Consider the following 20,309-nt stretch of genomic DNA (forward strand, 5'->3'; position numbering starts at 1 on the left):
CAAAAGCTTCCAATCTAAAAATATTTAAATACAAAAGTCACCACAACACCTGCTTTAAGTAGTCCTTGACTGGCATCCACCTTTTCCTAGGATGTGTAAATGTTCTTTCAGTAAACATCTGGAAAGCACAGATTCCTCATTTCATCTTTTTTGAGAACAGTGTCACCTTAAAGATGCAAAAACAAAATAAAAGTTTTTCTCTAAACTGAAACTCCTGAACTTTTTTCCACTTTCACTCTTTTTTTTTTTTTTTTTTGCAATGGGGATATGCTAAGTTTACAAACAACTTACAGTATCTTCAAAGTCACATCTCAGTGAAAATACTGATAGGTAGATAAATACAAGGTGAAATGGACAAGGATGAATACTGTCACTTTACAGTATTTACACTTCCCTGTCACCACTGAACTAGTCTCTAAGTCTGCAGGTCGAAAAAATCAGACAAACAAAAAACCAACCCCAAAAAACTCCCAAAATCATCTGCACCCAAAGATGGCTTGGAGGCCACACAGGAAATGGGAAAAAAATTACCATAACATCTTTATTTTCAGTATTGTTTCTTTAGTCTGAATGAAGCTGCAGAACAAGAGCTGCAGCATGTCCCCAGATGGAGTCCATGGGCATTGAATGCTGTACTCCAGCTGCTCCCAAGCACTGGGGTCAGCTCAGCCTTGCAGGAGCCCCGTGAGGCTGCTCTGCTCTGCTGTGCTGGTCACACAGCTCCAAGCAGCACAGCTGGGGGCTGCTCACACCCTGCTCATCACCCAGCCCTCAGTGAAACACAGGGCACCAAACAGCTCCAGCTGAAAGTCAGCTGGGAGCAAGATGGACACAGTGCTTGGTTCTTAAATATGCACCAAGTAAGGCTACAGCACCAGAACATGCATATAAACATGGCCTGAGTTCTCTTTTTCCTTTCTGAATTTGTACTTTTACTGAAACAAAACCAAAACCAGACTATGAACACGTGATATTTTAAATACTAAGTAAAGAGGTTAGTATCAAATACTAAAAGGACAAAAATTTATTTAGAGTTCCACAACATACACATCAACTCAATCGAACTGAGCTTGAACACAGCAATCTTTGCCAAAACCCAAGTGTGGAAATGCTCCTTGTGCTCCTGGAGACTGCTTCAAATGGTTTTTCCAACTTCTCTCATTTTCAACCAATAGCACTAATAAAATGCATTCAATAGAGAGTTTTTGAACACTGAAGCTGTGCCAGTAACAGAGCCAGAAAGAAATTCAAATAATAACCAGAAACTTCCACTTGAAAAAAATTAAAAACAAAATAAACTTCCAAGCATCTGAGTTTTACCAGCTGATCTAGGACTGATCCCATGTGCTCATTTTCAAACTTAGAGAAATGGCAATCTGTTCTGTGGCAGACAGTGCAAAAGAATTCATAAAAGATAGTATAGCACTGTATTTTTGAGGCATTTATACTTTAATTTAAAAGGGTTTAGTTCATAATCGTGTATTTATTAAAGTTTGTAATACATAAGAATAAAAATCTATGCAATAATCAAGAGTTTTAGGTTTGGTTATGAATGCACTTTGTTGGAAAAGTATTTTCAAAACATTTGCTGAACAGGCATCTTGAACTTTACTTAGGAAAAAATAATGATTAACATAAGCCCTGTGCACATTAACATCTTTAACAAGCTCCTTCTCTGCCCATGTGCCATCATTAGGATGAATGGAAACCCACCAGATCAGCACCATCCCCCTGCCATCCCTAATGACCACTGTCAATTCCTACACTTTTGCAGAATTCATTTTGTTTTAGGAACAAAATTTGCTCATGGAGGTACAACTGTTAAGTACTCCTACCAACATTAAATGAACTCACTGGTGCCTTTTAAACCTTAACAGTAGTTTCCAGCACCTCCAAACTTGTGACTTTAGTAATTGCCAGATTCTGCAAATTACCTGGAACAATACAAGCAAAATGGACATTACATACTTGTCTATGCAAGGCACTTAAACATCAACACAGGCTAATATTCAGCAACCAAATCAACACAGTGAACATTTAATGTAATTCACTAAGATGGAGAAGACTGGGCAAAGGAGATGAGGGCAAGTTGTTCTTATGTTTTTACTTCAGAATATATGCAAGCTTTCATTGCAAATAAACCAAATTTTAAAAAAAGATCAAAAAAACAAGATAAAATTAAAATGGGTAACTTGCAAATTTAAATACTGGTCTGATGCACGTGGCTTTCTTTTTAAAGCAAGTGCTGCCTTTTTAGTTATTAATGGTTCTTTGGAAATATCCAGATCACTGCTTATCAAGGCTAAAAGGTGAGCTACTCCAGATCCACTTGCCCCTGCCCAGGAGGCAGCAAAGCCTCTTGTCTGCTACTGCTGGGTATCAGAAGCTTTGGGAGGAGACCGCTCTGTCGGCAAAGGCCAAGATTTCCAATGCAGCACTTGGGCAGGCACAGGTCCCTCTCAGGCTGCAGCCTCCCCACACAGCAGCACCCTCACTCTGCCAGCATCACCACTGCTGCAGTTGTTCCCAATCTGGAATGATTTAAGCATTCCTAAATTTCAAGTCCTTTCTTAAGTGAATATTCTGACTTGACAGGGTCAGAGTGGTTTTATATGTGCAGTAATACCAGCAGAGCAAAGGGACTGGTAAGCCTCCAGCAAAAGGAGAGGTGAAGAGCAGCTGTGCAATGGCCCCTTCATCTATACTGCAGTCAGAAGTGGACACTGCACTAACCACAGCCTAATCCCAGACATCATAAACATCTGAAGGGGAAGAAATTCCTTCTTTGAGGGCTGACAGCCTTCCTGCAGGGAGAGCTGCTGCTGTGCCTGCCTGCTTTTTCCTGATAACAAGAATTCTTTTCAATGTGCACTAGCCCATGGAGCTGCTTCATGGAAGCACAAGGGACCAACGGGGACCTGACATGGCTTCAAATTCAATTATCACTTCAACAACATTTTACTTGAAAATCCATGATCTCAGTATTTTTCCAGTCCCCAAAAGAATTAAGACTCTGCACATGCTATGCACAGAAGAATTTTCATCTGCATAGAATGAGTGTAAAGCAGAGGAGAGACACAGAAGAATTTTTCCTTGTCGTGCCTCTTGCACTGATTTCCAGACAATCATCTGAGTTGTGCTTTTTAAATTTTAGGCTGAAGTCGTGCTATGGCTTCCAAGTGATTTTACATTCTGTGAACCCTTCCCCTTCTGTGGAATGGGGGCTGTATCCTGAAAAGTCTCCAGAAAACTGAAACAAGGGCTTTAGTGAGAGAATGCAAGGAAGCATGCTCCTACTCCACCTAATTACACTTCATTCTTAAGCAACAGTGGTCCACAGCCATTCTCAGTGACAAGCCATGGCAACATCACAGAAACCTGGTGGGACAATTTCAGATATTTGACAGAGCTTACCAAGAAAATAAAAAAGACCCAAAACCCACAACAGCAGATAAAACAGTATCTAGTTTATTACATATAGAAAGAGATTTCCAGAATTTACAAACACCCACATTTTCATTCCAGGGAAAGAGTCAATTTAAAAAGTTCACCCTTTTTTTGTTTCCATTTTGCTTTGTGGTTTCCTGTTGGTTGGGGTTTTTTTGTTTGTTTTTCTTCTTTACAATATATACAATGGAAGACTTTGATTTCTTTTTTCTGATTTGTTGTCAGTTACTGTGCAATTGATGAATTAAAGTTGACGCTTGTAAATACCCATGTACAGTAATGTTTGTCTTCATTGCAGTTAATACAGACTATTATTTTACAAGGAGTACAAAATTATTTTTCTTTTGGAAAGAATTCAGCTCAACATCAGGGTTATCTTACAACTGATAGTATCAGTAAATATGACTGTACAATCAAGGCCCAGGGACCAATGACTCGTATTATATTATTTTCTGAATTACAATCTTAAAACAAGAATAGTACCCTACTCTATTCTTAGAAGCCTTGTTTTAAGCAGGTTCCCCACTCTGTTTACAACAGAATATAGTATACCTCAGTTCCACATCAAAAAAGATGTGCTGTAGGAAAAGTTACATTTTAATTAAAAAAGTACATGTATAAATCAAAACCTATGTTAAATATTTAATACTCTTCAACCAACATTATGTCTTGTATGTAATAATTTACAATGATGATTTGTCATACAGGTTTTCAGCAGCAAATGAAGTTGTGTAAATGTGCTAGTAAAATACCCATTCTCACCATGATGTAGTGGTGGGCACATCAGTTCATGTGGCCAGCTAAGTCCTTATGGTAGAGGATGAAGTAAGAGAGACTTGTTGTCCAGGTGTCACAGTGCTTCTGCTTGGCACAACACAGGATGTGCAGCTCAGTCAACAACTCCTGAGGTTTGTGTAAAGTAAACAAACTGAACTGGATGCATCGTACCCATTTACAGAGGAAGAGGAGGAGAAGGTGAGGTCCTAGTTGTGATAGCATGAAACATTTATAGTCTTGATACCCATGAGTTTAAAAGAAGGATTTGCTGAGGTTGTGTAGGTCATCATTCTGAAATTGAAAGAGAAAGAAAATTAGCATCACGAGCACTTTAGAACTTTTCTGCAATTATTTCCCCACCCCTCCTTTGTTTTTCTTCTTTTTAAAAGAGTTATCATTCAAACTCAAAGTGTTAGCACCTTGAAAAATTATGGCATACACAGTTGAACTGTAGTCAAGCATGTGAATCCCCAAAGCATTTAAAACAGATGTTGGCAATAAAATTCAAAGCAGTCAGAAACACATTTAGAACTTGCAAGAGATTCACCTAAGCAGAAACAATTTAAATGTCCATACTGATTAACTCTGACAAGCTCCTGTAACAAGAGAAAGGAAAGCTCCAACCACCAGCCTGCTGTTGGCATTTTTACCAGCTACAAGAAAGATTCACTGCATGTCAGGCCCTACAAGAGGCCTTCCTGGCCACCTGCAAACACCAGGCTGGCCTGGGAAGGGTGACCAAGGAATGGAGCATTCAGGGTGCAGCATTACCACTCCCTATTTGACACACAAGCCCCAAAAAAAAATTGTACATAGAAAATCCTGCAAAAGCCCATAAATTTATCAACATTCTGCTTCCCTCTGAGAGAGGGCTGGTGAATAACAAGGTCCTGCCCCGACAATGCACAGCACAGGTTTAGAGGGGAATGAATACCAGAAGCTGCCTCTGACCCCGTCCCCCCGTTCTCCTCATCTGCTGCAGTCCCCATGACCCAGTGCACAGTGCACCAGTCTGGGTCAGCAAGCCCTCTGGACTCTGTTCTCCCAGGCAGGCTGTCAGCCCCAGCCCTGCCGAGGAGCAAGGCAGTGCCCAGCAGGATGCGCTCGGGGCTGGATGGCCTCGTGTCCTGCTGGCAGCTGCTCCAGCCCCCGTGGGGAGCACGGTCCCTGCGGGGGGACACAGAGCTGAGGTCACACGCTGGGGCACCAGGGCTGCCTCCCACCGCTCCTGAGGCCCTGTGGCACTGGCTGGCCACACACACAGCCCTGGTGCCCCCACTGCCCAGCACCCCTGGGCCTCCCACACCACAGTCCCAGTTCCTCCCTGCACACCACTGACACGCAGCCAGACCCACTGGGGACTGAACCACACAGCACTGAAATGAATACAACTTGGCTTTTAACTGGGGTTAGAGGACTACCAGCATTTACATTTCAATAGTTTTAGCAAAACCTGCTGAAGCAAGACTCATATTTTACATAAAAGTGTGTCTATTTCTTTGTTCAATATTAACTGTGCTCCTGAAAAGACAGGTAAACAGTGCATTTTCCTCAGTACAAATAAAGGCTTCCCATAGACACGTTGAACTGAAAAAACTGAAAAGACCTCCTGTCCTATATTCTTTAATTGCACAAGAAACAAAATTTACTTTGTGTGGTCCTTCAAGTGAAAGGAAAGCCTATCCCTGCAAATGATGTGTGGTATGCTGTGAAAACTCCCTGGAGAATTATCTCACAGATCTCTTATTTACTTTCAACTTTCCTCTGCACTCACATTGCGATCTACTGGAATGTTCCTACCCAAATATCTATACACAGCTTCACATAGCTGTCAGCTTTCAACTACATTTGACCTAAAATTAGCCAGTAATGCCATACTTTATTAATAAAGACAAGCAACAAAAGAGAAATGGCTTGTTGAAATGGAGGGGCAAAGCGTGCGTGATGTGTGTGCTGCATATCCAAGGTGGGTGTTCCACATCCAGCTCCCATCCAGCAGGGCCAGAGGAACTGCTGGGTGCCCCTTGCAAGGACCAAACCAACAGGGCAAGTGGAAGGACAGCAAGAAACAGCTTTTCTACATGGTCAGACTTGATTCTGCTGAGAGATTTTAAGAACATAAATAATACATGATTTGCAGCATCAGGGCCAAGTTCTACGCCTCTTCACCAGTATTCATCTAAACGAGGTCATCTAAACTCAAATACATCATGTATTGAACAAAACAGCCTGTCCCATCCAACTCCTCACCAATTCCATCAATACAGCCAAGAAATCATCTCAACCACTACTGGAGGGCATTTATTCCTGGACTCCAAGTCAGAAGAGCAGAGGAAGAAAGAGGGTAACAAGACTATGGGAAAAAAAAACCAATTCCTAGAAGAATTCACTAAGCAAAAAAAACTGAAGAAATCCACAGTTACAACACTTGTACATTATAGTTCTGCACATGTGTAAAAAATGTGAAAAATCACAGAAGCCTGAAATATCCTGGAGACAGGATGAAGAGCCAGAACATGTAGGACATGACCTGGTATTCGCTGAATTTCATACAAACGTCAGCTGCAGGCATGACAGGACACAGGGGCATGGAGCATTTTCAAGCTTGTACTTACACTTCCAGATCTTAAGCAGCACAACATGAAAATCTGTCACCCTCTCCTAAACATGCACTGGTAGTTTTTGTTTTCTTCTAATTTTGAGAAGGGAAAAAAACCCCCAAAAAACAACAAAGATCTTTGCTAAGGACCATCTGAAACTATTGATTGCAATTAGTGGTTTTCATACCCACTCCTCTGACCAATGTCTTTCAACAAACCACGAACTGAGTAACTGAGAATGACAACCCACACTACTGCTACAGTCCAGTGGTGCTTGTTCTGTCTGAATGCACAAAGATGTGTAGGAAACAGACTGAGAGCAAAGCTGCTCCTCTGAGGTCACTGGAAATACACTCATCCTATAAACCTTGCATCCATTACTTGTGCCTTATGCACAGCCAAAAGCACTATCCTCACTTTTAGCATACAAATGTTCTTTGCTGGACTTCAAAAGAATATTTCCTGAATTTTTGACAAAGCAATCTGAATCTCCTCTCTCCTCAGTGAGCCATTGCAGTGTGTTTTAAGGTGAAAGAACCTTATTTGGAAATGAAGTAATGGGCTGGATACCTCCAGCCATCAGCATTTCCTTAACAACACACAAAACAGTGCAGAAGACAAGTGTTCTAATAGAGAGTGTGAGGACAGCAGCGAGCTGAGGTAAGGATCATTAAAACTACTGACATCACTGCTGGCAACCAGAGAAAAGGGAAAACCTGTGTTTAATCTATTTCCTATTCACCACAAGTTTCAGCTGGAGTCCCCAATAATGCAGTTTGTGGTTGACTTTATGGAAAAAGTGATGCAAGAAAAATGTACTGAAACAAACAAGCATCTTTAAAAGTTCCTACAAGGTACCTCTGACAAGTAGTCTCTGCTCAACATCTGTTACAACACACATGCAGATAACACTGAGGCACGTTCCAGCTGGCAAAGCTTCCTTCTCAAATCTCTTAGTCCAGGATGGATACAGCACAGCTAGCTGCAGTTCCTATTACAGCTGAAAGCCCATTCTTAAATCCAGTAACTAAAAATAAGATGATTATTTCATTTTATTTCCATTATTGGGAAGCTGGAGAAGAAGAGTACTTAAATTTTGAACTAAGAGCAGAGTGTCTAGACAGCTTTATATATCTTTTCTGAAGTTAAACAGAATTTTCATACATAACATAGATGTTGCTAAACTGCACTTAAAACGTAATCCTTACTCCTTCCTTACACTCCATTCTCTTTGAAAGTAACCAAGGAGGAAAAAAACAAAGCAAATATAAGTGAAAACTCAAGAAATGTTCAAGCAAAAGACTTTCCAGTAGCCAACTTAAACTTCCATTTGCTATTAAGAGCCAATAATGTGTCTTGTCCCTAAAACACTAATAGAATTGCCCTTCCAAAGAGTCATTTAATTTCGAAAGAATCCAATAACATGAAGTTGCTGTTGAAGTTCCACCATCATGTCAGCAAATAAACGCAACTACTTTGTCACTGATTAACACAGCAGGACAAAACACAGCTCCCAAACATCAGACCTGCTCGGCAACTGTGACCCCTTCCCAGGGTCAGCTGGCATCTGTTTGGGAAACAACTCCACAGGTGACAGAGCCAGGTCAATGAAAAGATAGTTCTTGACTGAAGAAAATATCGATTATTTTCTCAATCCACCAAATGAGGATATTTTGCAGCTCTGCCATTAACCTTGTTAATCCAAACACATTTTCCAGAACTGTACCTATCACATCAACACCTCATTTGAAACCATGAGCAAGGACTAGTTGAAGACTCCCTGTCACAGTTACGAGTCATAAACAAAAGGTTTTAGAAGTGAATTTGTTGTTTACTTTAGGATCATACATATCACCTTATTCCGTGTGTGGCGGCTTCCCACATAATGAACAAATCTAGCTCATAAAAAATAAAAAGCTCATGAAGAAAAGCTCGGAACAAAAGGGGAGCCATTGAGAACATCCCCGGGAGGACTCACGCAGGACTCCACCAGCCGAGCTCTCCGTGCAGCCCGCCGCACCATTGCCTGGACAGCTATAACGGGGTGTCCTTAGAGATCCCGTACACAGTAAACACCTTAAGAAGTCTTGAAGAACTCTTACACAGCTCGTCTTGGTGACACCTGCATGAGCCATCACTAATTCCAAGCACACGCTGCGCACCTACCCCGCACAAACCCAACGCAGCCCCGTGCCGCGCTCCCCACACGATGGGCACAAGCAGTGCTTGTTTACGTTTTCCCCGGCATTACCAGCGTGCACACAGGCACGGGACGCATCTTCTTCGGATAAATTAAAAACATCGACCAAAATTTCAGCTAGTTCAAGTAACTCCTTTTCAAAGAGATGCAAATAAGCTGCAGCGCTTCCCCACTCCCGGACGCCGCAAGAGCCAAGGAATGCGGGCAGGAACAATGGCTGCTCCAGTGCGTTAATTGCAGCCCGGGTCGAACAAAAGCAATTCCAAACAGAACCAAAGTCATTACAACATTGCTATTTAACTTGTCAGGCTGTAATCTACATTTAATAGATAAGCTTTTCTTCCTTGTACCCCAAAATGCCTATTTCAGCTTTCCCGTGCACGTCTTAAATGGGGAATTACTGAAGACTGGAGTTCACCAAGTCCTTTCCTATAAAGCAGAATAAGTGAATTTGGTGTTTCCACCCGCTTTTGTCTTTTATAGCGGTCATTCACTGCTGGAGGAAGAAACCCAAAGACCACTTACAGATAATAAAGTCTTTCTGCTATTGGTTCAGACAAAGTTCATGTACAGCCCTGGAAAGCCATCCTCACTACAGCAGGAAATTTTCTTCTATTCCCCAGAAAGAGAAGGTGAGAAAAAACAACAACTATGAGACTTTAAAAATAAAATGATGAGCCAGAACCAGGTTTTTACATTTCTGAACCCATTTCCTGAGATGTAAGTACAGTGGGAAAGCACAAGCTGAACCACACACATTCTTTGGATGAGCTTCTGCCCGGCAAAGAATTCGTATGTTTGATTTCAGCTTTACAGCATGTCAACCTGATTTAAACTCATTCAAGAGAAAACCCAACCCATCACTGAGGTCAGCAAAAAAGGCAGCAGCCACAGACACAAAGCCAAGGCTGCCTGCCACGAGCACCTGCCACGGGAGAGAGGGAAGCTGCTGCAGGTCACATTTGCCTGGTTCCACCAAAAAGAGGATACCAGCCAGCTCTCTGCACTGGCATAAAACACACTGGAAAAAGGAAATCACAAAGTTTCTATATAGAAAAAATACTGAAGGGATATCCTGCTCTATTACACAAAATCAGTAGCAGTTAGGGGTTTGAACAAGACTGATGACCCAAATACTGAATTTCTGATTAAATATTTCATCTTTTCAATTTTGAAAAAAGAAGTTTCCAAATTTTTGTGGTTTTGGGAGACTAAAAGAAACAAAATACAATTAAGTTTAGAAAGAAAGAGCTTAAACTCAATAGCATGTTTTGTAAAGAAATTCTACAACTTTTCTTGTGTTGGCACAGCTAAGCAAGCCATAAACAAAACAAGTGTCCAGCAGTTGCAAGTAACAAAAATCCAAGATGCAGCCTGTAGGTTTGTGGTTGGTTGATTTCTATGAAATGAAAAACATGGGCAGACTCTTCCTCATTAAAAGGTGTAGTGCTATAAATGGGATTTCCATGTTTGTGTCTTCAAACTTTGTAAGGACTGAAGGTGTGGATATTCCCCTTCCTTTACTAATAGTCTGAGTAATCAGCTAAAGGTTGAGTCTGGCTTACAACAGAGAGAAAATCCCTTTGTTTCGGGACTGAAAATAATGATGTTACTACGAGGCCAGGGATCAATACTCCAAGTTCATCCCAAATCTTCTCATAAAACTCCTCTAATACACTTGGCAGCGCCGTTTGTGTTTGATATCCTTCAGCTAAAGCCACTGCTGGCCAAGGTCTTCTCTCCTCCCCAGACTGCAATAATGAAAGCAGTCTCAAACCTTAAATGTGCACCACCTCATTAATAGCTTTAGTCCTCACAGGGCAACACTGCTTGTGTCTTTAAGATTCAAATAGACTTGCAAATTCTACAATTGGGATCATTCCTTATTTTAGAATTCATACTGTTCAGCTCACGAGTCTGCAGAGTCTAACCCTGAAGAATATGTGGCATTCACACCTCTCATGATGACCCAATAATCCACTCCCAGTTCAAGAAAGCTCTGGTGAAGTACACTTTGTATGGCTGTATCCTTCAAGAGAAAACACTGCTCAGTTTCTACCTTTATCAAACATTTAAGCAAATATCAACAGTATTAATAAGGGGAACCCAGAAACAACATAATTATGCCATTTGTTCTTCAAAGGAGCTTTTTTAGGAACTTTCTTAGGAGTTCAAAATAAATTACTTTAATGGTAGTTTTGAATTCAACAAACTCACCAATGCTGGGAATCAATACAACTGCTCTGACTATAGGGAAGCCAATGACCTGGGTGCCTTTAGATGCATTCACACCCCCTCAGCTTGTCAGCAATTTAAATATACACAATTAATTTTGATCCGAATTGAGTGCACTGAAGCTGTGCTCATATTATATCAAGTAAATTACATCAGCAGTAGAGCTTAGCAACACATAACACACAGTGTAGCTACCACATAATCAGAATATATTTCAGCTGCTGAATATCCTTATCTTTCTGTGAATATGTATTTCACATGCCATTCTGGCACTCAGGGCTGGTTCCCCAATCCAGAAGCCAAACCTTACCACTTTCTCTTGTGCCTTTCTGACCCAACTTTAAAATGCTCATTTTCTGACAGATTTACTTTTCTCTGACAACATGTAAAAAACCCTAAATAAATAGCCTAAAGTGCCTTGAAACTGTTTCCATGATACATGCTAAATTGTGGGAGTTACAGCTTAAAGCAAGGAAGGAGTCACACCATTCAACTTTTCTGGAGCCATTTTCCTCCCAATGGACAAATAAAGGGAAAACACAGAACAAACAGAAGAAAAATGGCATTTAGGAAGGGATACAGAAGCCCCACGGGGGGATAACCTGGCCAGCTGACCTTCACTTTGAAATTTTGCCAGTGCAAATTAAGCAGCTAGTCTGCAGCACGTCTGGGCAGCAGCGTGGGAAGGAAGTTCTGCAGTGATTTTGGATGAAACAATTCCTCAATTCAAAACAACAGCACATTAAGTATCAAAAAAGGTTAATAAGGACATACTGGAAAACACATTGTGAGAAGCATGCCAAGAATACAAAGCAGGGAAGGGATAAGAACAAATGAAATATCATAAAGTTGACAAAATTGTACCAAGAAGTTTGGAAAGCCAAGGTAGAATGAAAGAATCCATTATTTTGAAACTGTCTGCTACTCCATAGTATAAAAACTACCATACAGCAGAAAGAGCTGGAAACAAATTAGAGGACATGCTTTAATAAAGGGAAAGGAGAAGGCCTTTGGTATAAAGCAAAAAGCAACAGCCAAGCTTGTTACATCTTGAAGCTGGACTAGAAAACAATAGTTTAACCACAGATTTAGTTTTTCACTGAGGTACCACTGAGGTATCAGTCTGACATGAAATTAATTACAATTACTGCTTTGACACATTGTTTTCTGCTTTGTAGACCAAGATAAGAAATCCTAGAAAACTACTGACATACAACATCATTTGTTTCTGTATGAATGCATTTTCCTGTTTCATCCGTATACATTCACAATTTATTTCTAGTAATTTGCACTCATTTGACCTGACCTTTTTACCTTCCCTCTCTGCCATAAATTGCAAAACTTCTCAAAGACTCACATGGCATCTTCCTCTTCCCAGCACTTTAAACCTGGTGTTCAGACTCCTTTGACACTTAAGCTGATAACTGAAATTCAAAGCATCAGCCATACTCAAAAGCTGCCAACAATGAAGTGCTGTGGTTGGGGTATACAACCTACAGCCAGTTGAACAAGCACACAGCCACATGCAGAAAGACCTGAAATCTAATTCTGCCCTTGCTTTGATTTGCTCTGTAGTTTTACTCAAGTTACTTTGTCTTAGTCTCAAGGAAAAGATAAAACCCCATCTATTTTCTACATGAAATTTTATAGTGAGGAGGAGGAAGTTGTGAAGTCTCAAACATGCACAGTCACTATAATATCTAGGGCATCATTTTTCTGCCCTAATCCTCCTGTGTCTCAGTGCCTTGCCTGTGAGCTGAGAACTGCTACCTGCCAGCAGAGTTCAGACTGTGCCAGGGGCACACAGCAGGGTGGTAATGTCTTGACAGTGCCCACATGAAGACAGACGCAGGGCAGCATCTGGACAAGGTGCTATAAATAAACCACTGGGCAGCCACACACTGCTGAGAATAAAAAGAACTGAAAAAATGCCTCATTCCTGGATCACTCCTACAAACTGAAGAATATATTTTTTGTGGGAAATGTATGTTTTGTGCTCCATGATCTGAAACTACAACAACCCATATGCACAAGGGTGGGAGGCAAAATTATCAATGCTTACAAAAATAAATAGCATTTGAGTGTGACTACATACAGCCAAGCATTATTCCACATTAAAACAGATTTATAAAATTAAGAAAACTCTACATGCAATAGAATTTTTAGCTGGAGAAAAAAAACGAAACAAGACAAAAAAATTCCAACATCAGAAAATAAGCCTTCATTGGTAAAACAAGAGCTGTACCCTTCTCCTCCTACTGAATTAGCAATCAAAGTACCCCGGACTGCTATGGGATTAACCTTAGTAACAACACTGAGCACTTTAATAAGCTCTGAGATAGTCCATGCTAAACTGTTCATTGCAGTATTTAAACACTGAAAAACTTGTTTGTATATAGATTAGGTTTTCAAAACAACTGTCATCTAATTTATTTCCAGAAACCATAGTAACAAGAAAATAGTAAATATAGGGCACAAAGGAAACACAATCTCATTCAAAACAATGAAGCTATCTCAAGGTTGAAGAGCAGAGGAGGCAGCACCTGGCAGGCACTTGGGCAGGGGAAGCCCTATTTGGATACAGCTGTGAATTAAATCCAAATGATAAAGACCAATTAGACAAATCAAGTATTTTACTGCTGTTTCTTTTGAGTTTCATTCAGCAAAATCTTAAAAGCCTGAATGACTGCCAATATTATATTCTAAAGTTACTAACAGCCTAAATGGACTAACCTTCACTTGTTCAGTTGCCATGATTTCAAATGGGAAACTAATCAACAGTCACATTAGCTATTTAATTGCAACACCAATCTAGCATTGTGAAACTCTATAATTACACAAGCAAAAGTCAAACTAGGTGAAAGTTTTCCTCATCTCAGAATTTTCAGTCAGATATTTTAAACTTTAAAAAAAAAACACACCACATGAAATCCTTTCCATATAATCAAAGCTGTTCACAAGAGTATCACTAAAAATCTCACTAGATGATAATAGACACTGTATTATTGTCACACATAAATCTTCCATGAGTTGTCAAATCCAGCATTAAGGATAACCCTTTAGAAGCCATTAGTATAAGTCAATTGAAAATTAAAAGCATATAGCAGCACAGATTAAAGGCTTAGCATGCACACTAAAGGATCTGCACACAATATCACATATAATTAAGATGTCTTGGTTAATCAGTGACTGAAAACATCCTCTAGAATTAACCTTGACAAAATATATGAAATTCTAGCCTTATCATGCTGTATCACTGCACTTCATAACCTCCTAAAATGGAAAGCTCTCTGTTCTCATAACCTACCACACAGACTTGTACCATTGGCCACCCAGTCCTCTCAACCAGGAGAAGAATCTGTACCTAACTTGGCCTGCTGATAGTCTCAGTGATTACAAAAGTACCTGATGATACATTTGAAATTCTCCCCAAAATGAAGAGGAGAGCAGGGTGGTCAGCGCCCAGCTCAAGCCCTGCATCCATTCCCTCATCAGCCCAGCACAGTCAGATCCTCCAGAGAAGCTGCAGAGGGGAAGGGGCCAGTTAATAAATGAGAAAATCTATAGAAACACAGCTTCATTAGCTCCACTGCTCACACATCAGCTGTTTGTATAAGCAGTTTTGCTTGGAGCAGTGTTTTGTCAGTATTATTACTGTTATGTTATGCAAAGAATGTATTAAATTCTTAAATATTACATGAGAGTTAATGGATTGTGTATCGCATGTGGGAGGTCAAACAAGGAGGGTAATGTTCCATTCAGCCTTATAGATGTAACTTAAAAAGCAGAAGCTTGCATTATACGTCAAGGACCAAGTACAGATCAAAGATATGCTTGAGATGGATGAAGGCAGCCTGAAACTGAGGGAAAAGGGAAGAGGGAAATTATAAAATAAAATTTTAAATATAATTTAAAAAATAATCAGTGGTTGTGACAAGCAGCAGTGCAGTTTTCAAGAAGTTTTACAGCTCAGACCCTTTTAAAAAAATTTCTGTTTTCAGAAGCTATCTATAAATTCTTCCTGAGCTCCCTCCTTATCCAAAGAATATTGCATTGGTTTTTTAAGTTTTGTATTCATTTGGAAACTCCCTGTACCTCCAGTGCTCTGAATGGCCAAGTTATAGTAAAGAGGACATATGAAGAATGACAGAGTATCACAATTTCTACTTTCAAGACGTATCTTCATGCCAGAGCCAAAAATATTCTGATTTAAGCTCCAGTTCTCTTAAATGAAGATTTTAATTAAGATAAAGCTAGTATTTTTGTTATAAAACTTCAATTTTCATGGTCTTTTGCAGTAAAAAAAAGTACACAGCACAGCAACTACAGAGATCTCAGTCAATGTCATTTTGTACATCTGTTTTCCAGCAACAGCAGATTTCTCATATTATTAAAGCTTTTCTGAAGATATGTTTCATAATTTCAAATCACTTAAGGAACAAAAGAAAACTCTACAAATATGTTATCATACAAAAATATATATTTTGCAGTTTAGAATTTATCAAGGTATATTGCCTATCACATTGTTCTGTAATATGCATTTTCTACTTATCACAAGTACAAAAGGTAAGAGTGTAACACCACTACCTATGTATGTATATACAAAAAGGACCTAAAGTAGGCTACAGTAGCATGAAAGAAGTAGTTCAGTTGCATTACTGGACAAAAAAGCTCTCCAAAACCAGGACAGTTCCCTGCCTCAAAGACAAACACCCTCCCCCCCCAAACCTCCATATCGTCAGACAAAATGTATGATTCTCAGTTCAAACTCTGAGGACTGTCAGAAATAAGAGTTATTATAGAAGGAGAAGGGGAAAACTAGCTACAGTTATTTTCTACAGATAAATACATCCTATATTGGTAATCACTGTTTTTCTATTATATGTTCTCCAGTCTCAATAATTAAGTATTCATCTCTCTCCACTTGCTAACTATGCATAAGGTTTAATGCAATGTTTAATTTGAATTAAGAATCACGACAACTAGAAGTCAGGAGTTTCTGTAGCATCTGTCGGCATTTTGTTCTACAGAGACAATATGATGAAATACAAACACAGGAACTTTTTCTTTCAGTCAAAGTCCTGGTATTTCAGCAAGAAAAAACTGCCTCTCAAACTTTCATTTTTGTCGGTGATTCTCTCCCAGCTTGCAGTCCTAGTTGCTAAGAGAAAAGTGCCATCAAGGTCTGTGGAAGCTCACACAGTGGGAGCCACAGCTTTTTCAAATAATACCTGAAGGTGTAGCAGGTTCTACTGTAAATGCAACTTGGCATTTCTCAGTTACTCAGAGTATTGACATAACACAGTGTGGCTTTCAGGCAAATACACCCCCTGAAATGGAGCAATTGCTTCCTTCCAAACTTCAAGGTCACTTTAAAATCTGCAAAACACCAGCACTGTCTGAAGCTGTGCTTGGAAGGATGAAAAAGGAATGGTGTTCTCATCTCACTGAAGATGGTTAAATTCTTTCAGCTAAAGCTTTCCAGTGAATTTCAACTGGAGGGAGACTAGTAACAAGCATGGGAAATTTCTGCCTTAAGCACTGAAAGTTGTCAAAAATAGGAGCAAATTAGATGTTCTGCTATTTTACCATGAAAAATATAGACAATACAGACATTCATATGACCTTTTAAGTGAAAAATCTTCTTGTAATATACATTTTCAAAAGAATAAGAAACATAGCTAAAACACCCTGAACTTCCTTATAGGGCAAATGAAACAATTGTTTTAAATTTAACTCATCTTAGACCATCAGATTCTTGCATAATTCTAATCACAGATTTTTAATAAAAAGACCCATGAACCTCTCATCTTTTTCTACTTTTTCATTTATCAGGTTTCTTCTTCTGGGCTTAGGCATGTATCTACTCATGCTTCCATACTCTTTATTTTATCTTCTGTGCTCAGATGACTCCTTTACTGCTGCTTGAAGTGTATTGTAAGCTTAGGCATTCAAGGGAGGACTAAATAACCAAATTTTTTTATATTGTTCTTTCAGTCAGAACAATCCTACATCAACAAACAGTAATAACACATTCAGATGTGTAAGATTTCAAAGCTGTGGATTCTAAATGTTGAACTGGCCACTACAGTTATGTGATGTATTTGAGATTCAGAAAATAATAACCCAATTCATTCAACAAAGCCATGCTTCATTGGAAATTAATGGAAATGTAAGAAAGGAAAACAGGGCTTTGGAAATATCCCACAGCTGCAATTTGGATGTAGTGATTAAACCTGCACAGTAGGTTTAAGGGAAGTACACAGACATCTACTGACATTGTGCTTTGAAACACTTAAAGAAGAAGACCTCTTCCACTTAAGGGTTTACAAATCAGATTCAGTTACAGGAAAACAATGCTATAATCTTCATTTACAACAAATCCTAAATTTAGTAAGCAGAAGTCATTAGTTGTTCTAAACAGATTTGAGCATAAGGAGAGGCAGTATTTGAGCTATGGGAAAGGCAGTGCAGAAAGCAGAGGCTTTTCATTCCCACCCTTGGATACCAGCTGCTTCTCTGGACTTCCAGGACTGTCTCAGTGCAAGTATTACCATAAGCCACGACTGCTTTTCTTTCTTTTATTTAGGAAACCAATATGCAACTATAAACTATGTTTATAAAATTATAAACTATATTCTGTAATATGTAAACAAGTGCCCATTACTTAGAAGCCACAGATGGGCATAATATTAGATTGTAATAGAAAACAGATGCATTTTCCTTTTCCAGTTGTTTACATTGCCAAAGCATCCAGTCTTTAAGATATTCTCCATACAAATCAAAACATGTTGTGCCTTAATGAAGGACAAAACAACAGTAGCTTTAAAACACTGCATTCCCCGTAATATTTTGCAAGCTGAAGCCCAAGTAGACAGGGTACTCCAAAGGGTACAGCAGCTCCTGCTGCCAGGTAGCTGGGACAAAAAAGGGACATTTCACTTTACTGCAGACCACCCCTTCCACCAGCCTTGATATTGCAATCATTCAGATGTATTTTCATGTGACCTATTCCACTTTTTGCCTCCATTTGCCACAAATTGGTTTTATCTCCCCTCCCTCCACACACACAGGTACACAGACTGCTACACACAAATATATGCATACATGCACACAGCACATTCAGGCACCCTTAGTATGTTGATATAGGCAAGCATAAAACAAGATTTATTTCAGCATTTCCTTCAAATGTCTACAGTATCTGCTATGGTCCAGCTCCAGGTAAAAAATATGTGCAGATTTATCAATTGTTAGAAAACTATGAGCTCAAAACATGATGCAGAAGCTTGCAAAGGACACATCACTCTTTGTCCTGAATCTGCCTGCAGGTTCAGCTTTTGAGAGGTAACACAGGGACACTGGAGTCACTCAACACTTAAGGGACAACCTTTGGGTGAGCAACAGTGTTTCAGTGCTTTGAGCTACAAGTATTTTAAAGCACCTTTTGCCTTCACCTGCAACAAAGCAGTTCAAATACCTCTGTAACCTGAATTACAGCCATAGCCAAAAGAAGTCAGGCTAGGCAAGGAGCTAAGAGGGGGAAACAGCTTACTGAGAGTCTCAGTGTCTTGTGAGAATATACCTTGACTTTTATTTTCAGTGATTTGAGCACTTACCAGAAAGAAGCTTAGAGGAGGCTCTGATATTCACAATACAGAAATCAAACTATTAACAAGCAATATTTAGCTTTGCTATAATTTTAAACCACTCTCTGCACTTGGTGGTTGTTGTTTCAGTGAAGATCAAATAAAGTATTAGCACCCATATATGCCCATATAAAATAAAATACAAATTAATCTTGTGTCTACACACCTAAATATCCCCCAAAGCTTTAAGCCCCTCCATCTTACAGGCTGTAAAAGCAACAAGAAAGCAGCAGTCATTTATAAATCTGTATACCAGTAGCTCACCAAGAGGGAACTTTTTATTGCTTTGACTTAGAAAATAATTTATCTGTCCTTCAGATTAAGTTACAGCAGAGAGGCCTCCCCCAGCCCCTCTTCACCTGTGGATTTGGCTCCTTTTCAGCTCAGGAAACTAACTGTACTTCTTGCCCCACAACATGCAGCTCCTTCTGCAGCTGATAGTTCATTCTGAAACCTATCAGCTGGGTGGCAGGAAGGCAAAAGCACAGGAATAGATTATTTAATTTTGAATTATATTATCATTTATGGAAAATACTATCATTTTGAAAAGTCATTACTAAGCACTTTCTATTCACAGTGCAGAGCATCTCTAACAGGCCCTTGTCTCACAGTTTTTTTCTGTCATTTCATACATACCTTTCTTTTGGCAAAAGCAGATCCTCAGGTTCAAGCCCCTGGCTACAATACCAAGTTGAAGGGGGTGGGTGTGCCTGGCACAGATTCCAGCAGCTGGGAAACAGCCAAACAGACACTCCAACCCCTGCACAGCAGCTGCAGCACAGCCAATTCCCAAACCCTGCTGCACCTCCTGCATGGTTTGCTAGGCACTAACAAGTATTTTCACACTACAAATGAACAAGGGAGTGCAGCTAAGCCAGCCAGCTCTTCCAAAGGAAGAATTACATCAATACTAGAAACCCATAGCACTGGGGTTTCTAATACAGTGTATCATGATGGAATGTAGGTAGGTTCTTTTAAAAGTGAAAAGATGGTGTTCATTCTGTTTCATGTACAGTGAGATATTCATAGTACTCACATGTAATAAGAACAAGCAAGAGAATCATACATGTCTCTAATATAATCATTATGCTGCAATTTTTCTGGTTACCACAAATATGCAAACATTTGCATGAAGTGCAATCTGAGCTCTGAGTTCCACTAAGAAGAAAAAATGTTCACATCACTAAGAAACAAAGCATCAAGTAAGATCCACACCAGGTAAGTACCTGATGCCCAAGTACCTTAACTCTCCTGAGGAGCCCTTCTTCCCAGAATCCTTCTGCATCCATTAATTGTTCCATAATATACCTGCATGTGCCAAAATCCTTGCATAAGTGTGCTTATAACCTGAATGCAACACTTCAGAGAGAATGCTATAATTACTTCAGATTTCAAAGCATATCT

General features: G+C 39.7%; 1 protein-coding gene across 1 annotated transcript in view; it reads right to left on the minus strand.

Annotated features, from left to right (window-relative positions):
- Positions 1-760: 760 nt before the first annotated feature.
- Positions 761-20,309, minus strand: part of IRS1 (insulin receptor substrate 1) — a 51,107-nt gene continuing 31,558 nt past the window's right edge. The window contains exon 2 of the mRNA XM_054282909.1: positions 761-4,515. The gene's annotated coding sequence lies outside the window, so the exon portion shown is untranslated. The remainder of the gene's footprint in view (positions 4,516-20,309) is intronic.

Source organism: Melozone crissalis, unplaced genomic scaffold (genome assembly GCF_028551555.1).
Source record: "Melozone crissalis strain CALT ecotype California unplaced genomic scaffold, PUWL_Pcris_2 ptg000034l_1, whole genome shotgun sequence".
Classification (NCBI taxonomy): domain Eukaryota; kingdom Metazoa; phylum Chordata; class Aves; order Passeriformes; family Passerellidae; genus Melozone; species Melozone crissalis.